We start from the raw sequence: 12,858 nt of genomic DNA, 5'->3' as shown, positions 1-12,858 counted from the left end.
CTAACGGTTCCGAAGGACTTCTAGTATTTACCTAAGTATGTGTAAATTACACAGGACAGAGTATGACAGAGAATTATGGCCCCAGTTTTCACCTCAAGTGCTCATATGCAACAAAAGTATTGTGGCTACATGGGTAATCCACATCACTGCATATGGACCTAGCCAAAGGAAGCAACTTCAAAAAAAAAAATAGAATACCTTGAACTTTCCCTACTGAAAACTATAAAACATATATTACTTCTGACATTGATGTTCAATCATTTCCACATATCTAAAATTCTGTGTAGAAAGATAGCTCAGGTTTGTGGCTCAACAGCCTTTTTGACACATAACTACTCTGCCTTATACTACCTATCCATAATATCCATAACCTCCAGAAGTTTAGCACTAGACTTTTAATCATTACCAAATGTTCGCTGTGCTAACATTATTGTCAAAACTGTCTGGAAGGTATCAGGTTAGGGAAGGAATGTACTATACCTATAAGAACATGTGTGTGTGATAGCTGAAAGTAGTTGGCCATAAAATGTGGTCAATGACCACCTTAACCATTAACTTACTGATTGATTATCAGTATAGACAACTTTGTGCTTATGCTCCTTCCTTTCATCTTCAATGTGAAGATAGCACAGCACCGCCTTGTCGGGGCGCTGGAGCTTGAGCACCTCAATGATGTCATGAGCGAAACCGTGAAGGGCCACCCAAGACGGGACGGTTGTGGCAGAGAGGTCAGACCAAGCGTGATCCCTGGGGAAGGCAATGGCAAACCACTCCAGTATCCTTGCCAAGAAAACTAAATGGACCAGTACAACCAGAGATATGTCGGTATGCCATTTGAAGATGGGACTCCCAGGTCGGAAGATGGCCAAAATGCTACTGGGGAGGAGCAGAGGATAAGTTCAACTGGCCCCAGATGTGATGACGCAGCTAGCTCAAAGCCGAAAGGAAGGCTAGCGGCTGACGGTACTGGAGGTGAACGACGAATCCGATGCTCTAAAGATCAACACACCATAGGAACCTGGAATGTAAGATCTATGAGCCAGGACAAATTGGATGTTGTTATTGGTGAGATGTCAAGACTAAAGATAGACATTCTGGGGGTCAGCGAACTGAAATGGACTGGAATGGGCCACTTCACATCAGATGACCACCAGATCTACTACTGCGGACAAGAGGAACATCGCAGAAATGGAGTAGCCTTCATAATTAATAAGAAATTCGCTAAAGCGGTGCTTGGATACAACCCAAAAAATGACAGAATGATCTCAATTCGAGTGCAAGGAAAGCCTTTCAACATTACAGTGATCCAAATATACGCCCCAACCACAGCTGCTGAAGAAGCAGAAGTAGATCAGTTCTATGAGGATCTGCAGGACCTACTGGATAATACACCAAAAAGAGACATTATTTTCATTACAGGAGACTGGAATGCCAAGGTGGGAAGTCAAGTGACAACTGGGATCACAGGCAAGCATGGTCTGGGAGAACAAAATGAAGCGGGACGCAGGCTGATAGAATTTTGCCAGGAAAACTCGCTGTGTATAACGAATACTCTCTTCCAACAACCTAAAAGATGGCTTTACACATGGACCTCACCAGATGGTCAACACCGAAATCAGATTGACTACATCCTTTGCAGCCAAAGGTGGCGGACATCCATCCAGTCGGTGAAAACAAGACCTGGGGCTGACTGTAGCTCAGATCACGAACTTCTTATTGCCCAATTTAGAATAAAACTAAAGAGATCAGGGAAAATACACAGACCAGTTAGATATGATCTCACTAACATTCCTAACGAATATACAGTGGAAGTGAAGAACAGATTTGAAGGACTAGATTTAGTAAACAGAGTCCCAGAAGAACTATGGACAGAAGTCCGCGACATTGTTCAGGAGACGGCAACAAAGTACGTTCCAAAGAAAAAGAAAACCAAGAAGGCAAAATGGTTGTCTGCTGAGACACTGGAAGTAGCCCAAGAAAGGAGGAAAGCAAAAGGAAACAGAGATAAGGGGAGATATGCCCAGTTAAATGCGCAATTCCAGAGGTTAGCCAGAAGAGATAAGGAACTATTTTTAAATAAGCAATGCATGGAAGTGGAAGAAGACAACAGAATAGGAAGGACAAGAGACCTCTTCCAGAAAATTAGAAACATTGGAGGTAAATTCCAGGCAAAAATTGGTATGATAAGAAACAAAGATGGCAGGGACCTAACAGAAGCTGAAGAGATCAAGAGAAGGTGGAGAGACTATACAGAAGATCTGTATAGGAAGGATAATAATATGGAGGATAGTTTTGACGGTGTGGTGAATGAATTAGAACCAGACATCCTGAGGAGTGAGGTTGAATGGGCCTTAAGAAGCATTGCTAACAACAAGGCAGCAGGAGACGACGGGATCCCAGCTGAACTGTTTAAAATCTTAAAAGATGATGCTGTCAAGGTGATGCATGCCATTTGCCAGCAAATATGGAAAACACAAGAATGGCCATCAGACTGGAAAAAATCAACTTATATCCCCATACCAAAAAAGGGAAATGCGAAAGACTGCTCAAACTTCCGTACAGTGGCCCTTATTTCTCATGCCAGTAAGGTAATGCTCAAGATCCTGCAAGGAAGACTCCAGCAATACATGGAGCGAGAGTTGCCAGATGTTCAAGCTGGGTTTAGAAAAGGCAGAGGAACGAGAGACCAGATTGCCAATATCCACTGGATAATGGAGAAAGGCAGGGAGTTTCAGAAAAACATCTACTTCTGCTTCATTGACTATTCTAAAGCCTTTGACTGTGTGGATCATAATAAATTGTGGCAAGTTCTTAGTGGGATGGGCATACCAAGCCACCTTGTCTCTCTCCTGAGGAATCTGTACAAGGACCAAGTCGCAACAGTCAGAACTGACCACGGAACAACAGACTGGTTCAAGATTGGGAAAGGCGTCCGGCAAGGCTGCATACTCTCACCCAACCTATTCAACTTGTATGCAGAACACATCATGCGATGTGCGGGGCTGGACGAATGCAAAGCTGGGGTGAAAATTGCTGGAAGAAACATTAACAACCTCAGATATGCAGATGACACCACTCTGATGGCCGAAAGCGAGGAGGAGCTGAGGAGCCTTCTAATCAAGGTGAAAGAAGAAAGCGCAAAAGCCGGGTTGCAGCTAAACGTCAAAAAAACCAAGATTATGGCAACAAGAATGATTGACAACTGGAAAATAGAGGGAGAAACCGTGGAGGCCGTGACAGACTTTGTATTTCTAGGTGCAAAGATGACTGCAGATGCAGACTGTGGCCAGGAAATCAGAAGACGCTTACTTCTTGGGAGGAGAGCAATGTCCAGTCTCGATAAAATAGTCAAGAGTAGAGACATCAGACTGGCAACAAAGATCCGCATAGTCAAAGCCATGGTATTCCCTGTAGTAACCTACGGATGTGAGAGCTGGACCTTAGGGAGGGCTGAGCGAAGGAAGATCGATGCTTTTGAGCTGTGGTGCTGGAGGAAAGTGCTGAGAGTGCCTTGGACCGCGAGAAGATCCAACCAGTCCATCCTCCAGGAAATAAAGCCCGACTGCTCACTGGAGGGAAGGATACTAGAGACAAAGTTGAAGTACTTTGGCCACATCATGAGGAGACGGGAAAGCCTAGAGAAGACAATTATGCTGGGGAAAGTGGAAGGCAAAAGGAAGAGGGGCCGACCAAGGGCAAGATGGATGGATGGCATCCTTGAAGTGACTGGACTGACCTTGAGGGAACTGGGGGTGGTAACGGCCGACAGGGAGCTCTGGCGTGGGCTGGTCCATGAGGTCACGAAGAGTCGGAGACGACTGAACGAATGAACAACAACATGTTACTGAATTGTAATAATCTGTAACACCAAACATTTCTGAGGGGTTAACCATATTTGTTCCATATTTGTGGCAGCTTTAAGATTAATGATGGAAAGGTTTTTTTTTCAAAAACAACTATTGAGAAGCATGTTAATAAAGCTTGATGATAAGAATCCAGGGCTGACAAAAATCTTCATAATTCAGGGATTATTCTGTGCAGAATCCACAGTGATTTTTTTGTGTGTACACAGAAAACAGAATTTTCTGTGTATTAAAAAATCCAGCAAAATGTTTTCTGTGGAAATCACTCATATGGGAATTCTGCACAGAATAATGCTATGCTAGCCAAATGTAGACTACGGTTAAAAGGATGTCAGAAAGTGGCAAAATTCAAGCAGAAGAAAGGAGAAAGAATAAGTGGTAAAGTATCTTTTCCATGTTGATTCACGGAGTTCTGATATATCTTCAATACCTGGATGCAATTGATAAGCCACAATGAGGACAAATTCATTAGTTAGCTCCACACTTTGGTCTGCCTTGTGATTGCTACAGAAAGACATGGAGATAATTAAAAGGCTCTGGAAAATAAAAACATTACTTAAGTAGACTATCCTAAAGCATAGATTTTGAAACAAAATTTACAGAATGAAAGAAATCTTAAGTGAAAAGCTGAAAACCATTCAATGCCTGACACAGGTTATGAAATGGACACGAATGAGCACAACCAAGGAAGGAGGATTAGGCTTATGCTGAGCCAGCAGGACCTCTTTAATCCACTCCAGGCGGTAAGGTTATAGGTCAGGATTGAGAAACATTTACTGCTCCTGTTTTAGACATTAGCTCCTGGAAGCTGTAATAAGCATGGCTGGTGGCGCAGAATTATGAGCACTGTAGTCCAAAACATTTAGTGAGCAAAGGTTATCTGGCTTCATTTTAAGGTATTAAATTATTGGCCTTAGGATGTTCATGATCAGAAGTTACATATTGCAGTGATAATCATCCACCCAAACCATACATGTGCTGGCTGACTAATTTGGGAGTCTAGCTGTGCTTCATCCAGCCCTCCTCACGTGCCCACTGTTGTGATTTTGTCTACAATGTAAAGGGCCCCTTAGAGGAACTGGCTATGGCAGTGTTTACACAGAGGAAAAGTGTTCCTGCCATACATCAAGGGAACCACTGATCGCATAGGGAAGCTGATGAGGAAACACAACATACAAACAATCTACAAACCCACAAAAAAAATCCAACAAATGCTACGTTCAGCAAAGGACAAGAGGGATCCTCTCACCTCTGCAGAAGTCTACCGTATACCATGCAGCTGTGGACAAGTCTACATAGGGACCACCAAACGCAGCGCCCAGACACGCATCAAGGAACATGAAAGGCACTGCAGACTACTTCAACCAGAGAAGTCAGCCATAGCAGAGAACCTGATGAACCAGCCTGGACACAGCATATTATTTGAGAACACAGAAATGCTGGACCACACCAACAACCACCATGTCAGACTACACAGAGAAGCCATTGAAATCCACAAGCATGTGGACAATTTCAACAGAAAGGAAGAGACCATGAAAATGAACAAAATCTGGCTACCAGTATTAAAAAACTCTAAAATTATAACAGCAAAACAACAGAGAGGAAATAACCAGGCACAGATTAACACCTCCCAGCAACAGATTTTCCCAGGCTCAGGCAGGCCTTCAAATGCTAATGAAGGTGATCAGCTAAACATTCACACCTAACTGCAGCAGGGAAGAGCTCCTTGCCCCACCCCAGCCATTCCACAGATATATAAACCCATTGTCCTAATTCCAACAGACCTCACTACCTCTGAGGATGCTTGCCATAGATGCAGGCGAAACGTCAGGAGAAATGCCTCTAGAACATGGCTCTATAGCCCGAAAAAACCCACAAGAACCTAGTGTTTACACACTTTGTTATTTCTGAGTGAAATAACACCGTGTGTGACTAACTCATAGAAAGGACCCCTTTTATTGCCTCAATATTGACTTTCGTCTCTGCTTGTACAAACATGGACCACCCCTGTTTTTTTCTGAACCAAGCAATTATTAAAAGAATCTCTAACCACGATAAACTAAAAAGACTCACATCCCATACTTTGGTATCAGAAATTAAAAACGTACAATTAAAAATGTATCTGTAGTGGTTGGTCTTTCAACATGTCTTTTGTCTATATGAATTTTTATTCTGATTACCAATAGATTTCCAAAGAATTAGCATAACATTCTTAGCAACAAGACTATTTTCTTTATCAGAATTTTAATTATAATTTTACAGAATTTTCTTTCTTTCCCTTTGACACTTGTGTCTTTAATAGCCCCAATTTCTAGCTGAAAATGTTGTCCTTATTCCAGGAGCCCTGTCACTTATCCAAAACAAGATTTTAGGTTCACCATACCGTATTTAACCACATTGATGACCAGATACAATGACTCCTTGAGATACACATCTTCTTTGTATGATGACTCAATCCTTCTTGTGGCAAAAGTCTATGATTTGCAAGTTGTAGAATTATGTTGTTGACTGACCCAGAATTGCTCTTACTCAAATGCCAAACGGGCACCCTTTTTTGCACTATTGATATGAATGAAATTGCACAATAAAGCTGGCATACATTCTTTGGGAACCACAATAGCATTTTTTTTTTTGGAACCTCAGTAGATACAGCTATTGTTGGCAGCTTTTTAGCACATTGTGATGTTTGTATACCACTTTAACAACATTTCAGAAAGCATTGTGCAGCATTTAAAACACAACTCATGGCAACTGAAGGTAAGAACCAGTAAAAGCAAATGAACCAATAAAATTAATCAACTTACCTGGAGTTCAAAATGCAGCTGCCGATAAATATTTGTATTTCAGTCTTAGCAGATGTGGTATCCTCACACTCCAAAGCCTTAGAGAATAATTTTGTCTGTCTCCAAAGAGAGATAAGTGACAAATCCAACAAGTAATGCATCTGTGTTTTTTTTAGCCTGGTAAAATAGCAACATTTATCACAAGTTTACCAGTGGTGCATCTGCATTGTAGAATTAATGCAGTTTAATACCATATTAATACCATATTAACTGTTTGTACAGAAGTTATTGATACTGTGAATATATTTAACTGTTAGAATATATTTGTTTTGGTAACAGTAGCTGAAAGCTAGAGCTAACTGGTTGTATCCACAGGAGGTTGCCAAGGAGACCAGGCAGGAGAAGGAGAAGTGGGTGGAGCCTAGCAAGAGAATGTTTTCTGCGTTTTGAAATGAAGCAGTTCAGTTGGGGGTTTGGAGTCGGAGTGAGCAGTTGAGAGAGGAGAGGGGAGAAGCAGTGTGTGAATAGCCAGAGGTTTCTTCAGTCTAGGAAGGCTGAAGGGGGAAACCTAATTAGTTTCATTAGTCAGAGAGGACTAAGGGAAGCTTGTTTAGATCACTAGTTAGGAAAGAACTAGGGATTTAGGATTTGATCAGGAGAGGATCAAATAAGAAGGCTATTCACCTCAGGAACCATTGTGTATGAAAGTGCTTCATCACAGTAAAAGTCAATTACAAGTTGTATCATCCAGAAGTGTGAGCTGTATTGCAAACCAAGTTACATTCAAAGTTCTCTAAGTTATTCCAAGTTAACCAACAGCCTGCAACCATATGCTTTGTACAAAATAAACTTATTAACTTTTGTTTGAAGACCGTGTCATCTCAATTTATCTGCGTCTGGGGAGCCAGTTCTCATCGGCAATACCTCACGTTGGTGGCAGTTACCTGAATTACATTTAAAATCATCCACACCTGTATAACTGGTGGCAGAATTTAAGAGCAGACAGTACAATTAGTGGCGGCGGGTGGGTTCTTTGAAGTTAAAAACCCTATACCCTGTCTGTTGTTGGAATTGCAGCACCTTCGCAATTGGCACAATTGTACAACTGGTGCATGCAGACTTCGCAAATTGGTGGCAGCCCTGTACAATTAGTGTACAACCTTTACAATTGGCTAGCGTCACCGCACTGTTGTTGTCCAATGCTATTCCATCATAGGAGTTGTAGTTTTATAAGGTTATTGGCCTTCTCTGCCAGTGTTGCTGTTGCCTCAGTAAACTATTTCAGGGATAGAATTCTTATTGAGACAGGCAATACCCTTTTATTACTTCTCTTGTCATAGCTACATTTCTGAATACCACTATCTTTTTAAGCATTAGCACTGAATTAGACATGATCCTTGATCTGTGGCAATTTCCTTGTAATTTATCATTGTATGAGTATTTCCCAAAGTCATTTCAATATCATTTCCTCCCCCCACTGCTGTAACAGAATAGCATTTCCCCCTTCCCATCCCGAAGACATAAAAATGTAGAACAGTTGCTTAGCTCCCATTTCATTTTAAAGTGGATTCATTCTCTAGTGTGATGAGGTCTCAAAGACATCATCACACTAGAGAATGAATCCACTTTAAATCTGGTTGCTGTCTCTGGCAGAATTCTGCGGTTTGTAGTTTAGTGAGGCTGTTAAAGGCTCCTCCCTAAACTACAAACCCCAGAATTCTGCAGAGGGCAGCAACTGGTTTTAAAGTGGATTCATTCTCTAGTGTGAGAATCGTAAGCATCCCCTCTTCCTCTCCTTTCCTTTTTCTTCTTGTTTCAAGAGGGAAAGGGGAATTTCCATATGCTTAGCTCTTCCTAATGTGGTCAAAGGATGCTGAGGCCTAAGCTCACATCTCATTTGCTGCAGTTTTACTACTGATATGCACACTGAATGTATACAAGTGTCCCAAACCCAACTGCTGAGAAGTCCACCCAGCGATACAACCTTCTGCTACCACAAGCCAGTCCAGAATCTTTCTACATTGCTGTAGTAGGAATACTTTGCATATGGAAACAGTGATGCAACTTTAATTATAGATTACAATAGCAATAATACAGTAGCAGTATGTAGGTCAGTAAGTAATCTTTCCTCACGGTTCTGTGGTCTCATATTGCTGCATGCACCAACCTCTGCAGAATGACTGATATGTCTGCTTCATTTAATGAAGTTTAATCTTAATTTGTATCTTCTCCGGGATAGATTTAAATGTCCTGATATAGCTGATGTGATGCATCCTTCAATCAGATTGCATTATAGTATTACACATCCACCTATCAATCTAAAGAAGAAAAGGTCAAAGCAAGAACTTACCTATATGGCACTTAATGGGCTTTCAGTAAAACTTAGATGTTGAAGACATTGTTCAGTAAATCACCTCAGACTAAACTCATTACTAATCCCAGATGAGGAACACCCACCAATTCAACTGCAGAATGGTAAATCAACATGGCCAAACACTCAATTGATTCAATCAGTCTACTCTGTTTAAAACTGTTTAAATAAATAAATAAATAAATAAAAGTGGTAAACTGGCTGGGATTTCTGGGAGTTGTAGGCCAAAACACCTGGGGACCCACAGGTTGAGAACCACTGCTCTAATCGCATTTGACCTAATTTTATGTTATTGTTTTTTCAAAGAATGATTTTCCTGTAAATTGTCACCGTCCACAATGCATTAGTTTGCCAATCCATGGCCTTAGGTTACACCTCTAAGAATATTCTGGTTATGCTAATGTGGGAAAGAAACGTGCCAGATGCTTCTCGGTTTCTTACTCACCTGAACCACTTGGTGTTGTTCAGGATCTTGGCAGATGTGGAGGCTGCACATGGGAGCATTTAGCAGAGGAAGAAGAGTCACTCAAATTAAAAGATGCTCTTAGTATGCAAATGTAATAGTCCTCCAACAGGTGCACATGTGCTTTCCAAACATGCCAGCTCATGAATTTTCTTGTATTATGGCAGGAAACCAACAGCACTGTCTCACTCCACCCAATCAAAGGCAATGAAGTCTTCTAAGGCGTCCTAGTGCAATCCTTTGCCCTAGGGCAGGAGCCATTTTATTTGCTCAATGACTAACATAGATCTATTCTTGATCACTTTGTATTGTATAGCTTGATAAACAGGAAACAGCCGTTTGATCAACTCTAACCAGCTGCTCCAGGAAAATGTGACTTAACTGGCCAGGACTGTTGCATGTTTATCAAAGGGCAAGTCCTTTGAGAATGGCATTTTATGTACATCAGTCCAAGAGAGTTAAAAGTGATCTAGCTGTGAAGTATCTGTAGGAACGGATTCATTTTGTTTTCTCCCCATTTCTCATTTTTCTAGTCTTAACTTTGGCTCAAACTGAACTTCAAACAAATAAGCTTGAATAAAACATTGCACCCATTTTTCTGCACATTTCTCCTAATACACATATTTTGTACACAACTTTTCCAAGTGTTTTGCTAATGTAATAGCAAATAGCCTTTGGAAATGCAGCGTAATAGATAAACATGGAAATATGAAAGAGTGAAACATGGAATGGCTTAGATAATGCTACTGGAAAATGAGATTAGCAGGAAGACATTGGTGATTATATATTTTAATGGTTTTTAAATGTATTTTTAAACTGTTGTTCTAAATGTTTTAAATTGTATTTTATGAATACTGTGGCATCGGATCACTGCCAATTTGTAAGCCACCTTGAGTCGCCTACGGGCTGAGAAAAGCGGGATAGAAATATTGTAAATAAATAAATAAATAAATAAATAAATAAATAAATAAAATAGACTTATGTTAATAGGTTTTGAAGGTTTTCACTTTTTATTTTTAATAGTTTTGATGTTTAATTTTAGTGTTTGTGTGGTTTTTAAGTTTTAAATTGTATACTGTATGTTTTATAATGTTAGGTGATTTGGGTCTCTTTTTAGATAAATAAAACAGGAGATAATAATAATAATAATAATAATAATAATAATAATATATTATATTTTCACAACAATATTTGTTTATGTACTGTTTTGTAATATACACATTTTCTACATATTTTAATAGAGAGGTATTAATTTCACAGACTAATGGATTTTCAACTGTTATATTTATTTATTTATTTATTTATTTATTTAAAAGTTTTATATACCGGCCTTCTCACCTCTCTTGAGGGACTCAGACTGGTTTCCAACCATAATATCACATACAATCAATAAAACATCATAATTCATATTACAGTAAAACATTAAAACATTAAACAGCAATTATATTGTACTGAAAGTGAAAAAAATCACAATGCAAACCAAATGGATTTCTGCATTATCCCTAAAAGTTGGGTACTTTATAAAGGAAGCAGTCTAGTAAAAACTTGGATGTGAACTTTAAAAATATTCACAGTCAATTGTGGCTGCAACCTCTCCATACCAACTTGGGAGTAAGGATTGCTGAAGTAGACATGGCTTATCTCTAAGTAAGCATACATAGGGCCTTTGTGCACAGGTCATTAAAGGATCAGTCAGTATTCAAAATGATGCATATTAAATAACATCTCTGTAATATTTATGTATGCAACTTTCCCTAAGGTTACAAACTTTTCCATCAGATTCTACAATCTTACTTGGGCTTAGCAGAGAATAATGCTTTACCAGTGTAGCCTATCAAGCTTGTAACCAAGAGGCAGGGTTTTCAAGTACATTATGTACTACCTTACAATGATACTTGATGCCAGAAAAAGAGCACATTGTGACATAAATCACATTACTAATTTGACATTTGACATTATCTGCCCCTAACCTTTCAGGTGCTCTCACTGACTATGCCGTCTTCAAAATTTTAAATAGTGCACATGTAGCTGCAACCACTGCAATGCACTGCAGCATTTTCTTTCACTGGGAGTGATGAATGCCCAGTTTCTCCATGGGCAGGTTGGGAATCATTTCAGGTGGGTGGTCCATGGGACAACCAGATTTCCACCCTTTGATCTGGCTGTACATTGGGGTCAATCATATGGACTTGAGATCAATCCAGCATTGTTCTTTATGCTCTTCTGATACTTTTAAAGATATGGATCTAATATTGACTTTCAACTGGGTCATTCCTGTCAACATCCTTTATTGGTTTTCCCAAGGAAGTTGTTAAATTATATGAAAAATGTAAATGACAAAAACCCATAAATTAGTCATGTTTAGAGTATACAATTGAATCAATGTAGTCATATCCCCCCACACACACTTTCCACTTTGCATATACTTCACTTTTATTGTGCTTTTATTCTCAATGAAGCTCACAATATCATAGATGTTTCTGTACCCATACATACATTTAAAACTTTCCAGCAGCCCTGCAAAACACACTGCACAGAGAGTGCTTGACAAGGGACACACAGTGAATGTCAGGATGGAGTATATGGTGACTATTATCCAAGACTATATGGTGCTTTATTTTCCACTTTTGAAGTGCATGTAAAGTGGGAATTACAGCAGTGGAATGGCAGTCCACCAGCTTCAGCCACATTCCTCAGTATTACATAGTGCTGATCTGTGCATTTGTTTGCACAAGTGCAGAATTCAGAATCAATTGTGGCATTATATTGTAAATAACAGACAAGGATTAAAATTACAAATTATAACACATATTTTGCTGCGTGCCTATTACATTTCTAAAACTACTCCAACCTGTTCTGTTGTTTTAAAAGAAAGGATTTCATTGACTTCAGAATCAACTATGCCATATAATTAAAGGTGTTTCTTAAACCAATGTCCACCTTCTTCACTCTCATTGTCTTGAAAGGTGGTTCCCTTTCACACTGTCCTTTTACAGCACTTTGATACCACTCAACAACTATGACTCAATCTGATGGAATTCCTGGATTTTTCTGTTTGAGGGGAGCACTGGTGTTGACTCACAGAGGACTCCCTAAACTGCAAATCCCAAGATTCAATAGCATGGAACTATGGCACTTAAAGTAACATCAAAATGATAAATGTGTTTAGCATGAAAAAGACCTTGCTCTTAGACTAAAAAGGGATCTTGGCATTCAAAATGTAAACTTTGGCTTTTCATATGATGTAGAGTACAATTCCAACCAGTTCTTCCTAATATGACCAGTGGAAATGGTATATCGTAGTCTAAAACATCAGTGGACTAAAATTTGCCTGTCCTAACACATATAATAAATAAATATAATAATAAAATCGTAGAT

The sequence above is a fragment of the Anolis sagrei genome, chromosome 3, assembly GCF_037176765.1.
Source record: "Anolis sagrei isolate rAnoSag1 chromosome 3, rAnoSag1.mat, whole genome shotgun sequence".
Classification (NCBI taxonomy): Eukaryota; Metazoa; Chordata; class Lepidosauria; order Squamata; family Dactyloidae; genus Anolis; species Anolis sagrei.
The sequence above is the reverse complement of the archived record's forward strand: the minus strand, read 5'-3'. Positions refer to the sequence as shown.